General features: G+C 37.2%; 1 long non-coding RNA gene across 2 annotated transcripts; it reads right to left on the bottom strand.

Moving 5' to 3' along the window:
* Positions 570 to 2,092, bottom strand: LOC104760566. 2 transcript variants are annotated; one of them, XR_762969.2, is made up of 4 exons: positions 1,723 to 2,092; positions 1,123 to 1,432; positions 979 to 1,038; positions 570 to 888 (listed from the first exon to the last, which is right to left on the bottom strand). It is a non-coding gene; the product is annotated as an uncharacterized LOC104760566 (long non-coding RNA). The 2 variants fall into 2 exon arrangements; XR_762968.2 differs by lacking the exon at positions 1,723 to 2,092 and adding an exon at positions 1,521 to 1,695.

The following is a 4,060-nucleotide window of genomic DNA, read 5'->3' as shown; positions in this document are numbered from 1 at the left end:
GAACTGGAAGATGCCTTGGTCGAGGTCTACACCTGTTGCTTTTCCGTGAAGGTTCCAGCGGTTTAGTAGAAACAGAAAGAGAGCCCATATTCTATGGATTGAGGGGTTTGTGAGTCAGCCTATAAGTGTGAGGAAGTTTTCTTGGATCAGATCTGAAGTGTCGAGTTCAGGGGCTATGATTCGCTTGCGGGGTGGAGGGGAGAAACCTCGTTGAATCTCTTTTCCTTTTAGATGGTATGGAATACAATTAGACATGGTGATTAGCGCTAAAGGGGGTGAGTGACGAAAAACCGGTAGGAGCACAAGGGCGGGAGAGTAGTGGAAGTTGCTTGAATCAAGAGTTTTAAAAAGGTTTGGCTGATCGGTTGGATAGAAGTAAATTCTGTGGGGGAAGCAGTAATCGTGGATTATATCAGTCGCATAAACACATATTAGATTTTAGTTTGGGAAACCTTTCAGATCTAGGTTTTCCGATGAGAGATTCGAAAAATTGGTCGGGAGTTACCGTTGGACCAGGGGTTAAAAGGTTAGACTCTGCTGCTATTGGAGGAACAAGGTGGGTGAGAGCATGGGCATTGGTTAGGGACAATTTTTGGTCCCCCAAATTTAAAAGTATTATTTTGAAAGGTTCTTATTTTTAGTATGAACATTGGTGTCTATTTGTATTTGGTCCCCCAAATAAAATAATAATATTTTAAAAGTTACAAAAATTAACATTAACATTGTTATAACATAAGATTACCATCTAAACAAAGAGGAAACACAAGTGTGAGATTATTTTATAAAATACATACCAACTAAAATCCCAGCTGTGAGATGTAAAAGGCATAAATAAGAATCCATGATGGCTTGTTACCCGATCATTACTATAGAGACCTTTGCAGCACCCTTGCATAAATACAAGAAGAGTAATTCCAAAGTTAGCATCCAGTCTCTTCTAAAAAACAAATCAGATTAACAAAAAAGCAAGAATCTTACGGATTGTGTGTTACTGTGCTCCATTTGTCGGATCAACAAAAGAACCTGTAGGAACGAGACCTAAGTACAATAACAAGTTAAGGAATTCGCTAAAAAGTGTATCCATGTTATGATGGAATGGAAAAAGGTTAGAACATAGGATACAAAAGTGACCATCAATGTATAGTTCACAGCTTTGTTATAATAGACTTCAACGTTTACGGAGGTCGCATTCAGCGCCAAGGGAGAAAAACAATCTCCGTCATCATCTACTGCAGGACTTTACTATGAACTTTGATCTAAGGCCATTGATTCCTTGAGGCATTTCAAAAGCTAACTTTACTACAGTTTGGTGGTTTGAAAGGATAATCGGGAGGGAAGTGAATGGTAACGAGAAACACACCCCCTGAATACGGACTCTCTGCAGGACCCATTATTGTAGCTTGCCAATGAAACATGTCTTCAGCAACTGGACCTATAAATATCAATACAACTCAAGTTCTATTGATATTACTACATTACTCCTCTAACTCTGAGCAGTCTAATAATTAGCAACAGAGCACCTTTGTAATCTCTAGAACACTAAATATATGGCAGATTTGTGACCGCACATAATGGTTAATCACATAATGATCCAACAACAACAAGAAGAACTAATCAAGATAAAACTAGCTCTCTCTCTCTCTCTCTCTCTATGCGTTCCAATCAAACTAATCAAGATAGAACCAATCAATCAATCAATCAATCATCAACGATTTTAGTTACCTCATCTAATTAAGAAGAAGCGATTGCTCTTCAGTGAGACGTAGCTGGCTGTTCCTGGTGGTGATGAGATGATTTGGAAGGAACCGAAGCTTTGGGAACATCTGGTTGATATACTCTAAAGCTTACGAGTTTGAAGGAGAGAGAAAGATTGCAACACCAAACGGTGGGCGATGACTGCCGGCGACTGGGTTCAGATCGTGTGTGGCCACCGGACCCAAGACGAAGACGGAGACGGAGTCGAGATAGAAGAGAGAATTGGAGAACTTTCTCTCGACGACCAGCTTCCACGTGTCCAAGTACACGGACAAAAAACGTCCCCAAATAAGAACCGTTTTTTCGTAATTGGGCTTTTATGATTTAAATTTAAATCCAAATAAATCAGGGGACGGACCGAAACTACGGCGTTGCCCATGGTCTGAGATCTGGATAAAAGACTTCTCCATGACTCCTCGGAGAGTGTGCCTGGAGAGATTTTCGAAAAAACAATTGTATTTGTCTATGTCTATTATGATTCATATTTATCTGGTCATTAATGCTTACTAGCTAATCAGTTGAATCTCGAAGTAATTTAGATAGAGGCGATTTTTCCTATGAAATAGGCTTTGCTGCATAATCGTGTTTTGTAGCTTGAACTTGGTAGTGATAGACTTCTATTCTTTTGAATCCTTGAATGAACTTGTCGAGATCCCTAAGGCCCTAACACCCAACGTTTCGTTTTATTATAAATTTATTTTCGCTTTCTTATTTCACACCAAAAACCAAAATAATATTTTTCGTTTTTTTTTCCTTATAAGACTCGGTTTAGTAGCATCAATTTCTATGTGGTTCGATTCTTTAGTTGTGTATTTGCAACTATTGGGTGGTTTGAGCCTTTGAGGTGATATATTTGAGTGAACAAATCTACACATATCGTCTATTCTTTCTACTTGGCAATTACGTAATATTAGATGACGAAACTAGCAAAATTACATCGTCTTTTTCAATTGGTGAACTTGAACTTCTCAGTCAGTTTCATTTCCGTTTACTTTCTCTCTTTAATTCACTGTTTTCTCTGTATTTTTCAAACATAGAAATCAATTCTCTTAAAACTTTTTTCATTCATACCTCTGAAAACACATTCATACTTATAGCATAATTTCCTACTTGCTATACTCTCACACTAACACTCAAAAGCACTGGATTAACCACCCCATACTAGGTATGGTCATCACTAGCTTTTAGGCTAACATTACAAGCATAAGACTACTACCTCTCTCAACCACTCCAACAACTCACAAATTTAACTAAACTTAGTTCTACTTAGAACACACACCAACATACTTCAACTATAAACCCATCTGAAAACACTTATACTCTTGAGCCATAACCAAACCTACAAGGCCCAAACCACTTTTTAATTCACAACACAAAACCTTTATTTTATTTGTTGACTTTCTTTTTCTTTTGTTGACCTCTCTTCTTCGACTCTTTTTCTTTAGATTCCAAGTTCTCTTGTACTAACCACTTTCTCCTTTTCCTTGGTCTTTGTTTCCTTCTCACAGATGTTGACATGTTTGTTTATCTTCTTCAGGATCGACTGAAAATAAATTGTTGTACTTGTACGTAAAACGTGAGTTTTTTTAGTTTAGGGACAACCATGAACCAATACATCTTAACATTAAAACCAAAAAATAAAACCATGAACCAATACCTATGTTGGTGTGGCTTTTCCTTCTAAATAATTCTGCAATCGTTTCACTAGTTTCTATCCAAACACCAAATTTATTTAAAACCCTAAATAGAATCTCAGATTATTCTTCAAATAATAATCTCATTAGTTAAGTAGTATAGCTAGGTGTAGCCCTGGGCATTCAGGTGACCCGATCGGGTTCGGGTCGAGTATTTCGGATTTTCGGGTATTTCGGATTAAGGGGTCCTAGACCCATTCGGGTATTTCTAAGATTCGGGTCAGATTTCGGATAAACACCCATCAGGTTCGGATCAGATCGGGTATCCGATCTCAATCCGAAATTAAGTAAACCAAACTCAATTAACATTCAATAAACCGATCAATAACCATAAACATAAAGAGACCAATGTTCAAAATTCAAACCATAATCTCGTTCAAACAACCACATAACAAGATTGTTAAACAAACAAATCCATGTCTTAATAAACCAAGTACTAAACGAGCAAGACAACAAAGTAAACCAAAATTAAAAAAACCAAATGATATACAAAACCAAGTGATTGTAAGCTTCAAGTAGTCGAGACCTTAATCTTCAATGCAGAACTCTGAAAATCAAAGAATTGGATGAGCTAACATAAACTATAAGAGAGGCAAAAACAGAAAAATAAC

The sequence above is a fragment of the Camelina sativa genome, chromosome 18 (assembly GCF_000633955.1).
Source record: "Camelina sativa cultivar DH55 chromosome 18, Cs, whole genome shotgun sequence".
NCBI classification, from domain to species: domain Eukaryota; kingdom Viridiplantae; phylum Streptophyta; class Magnoliopsida; order Brassicales; family Brassicaceae; genus Camelina; species Camelina sativa.
The sequence above is the reverse complement of the archived record's forward strand: the minus strand, read 5'-3'. Positions and strand labels throughout refer to the sequence as shown.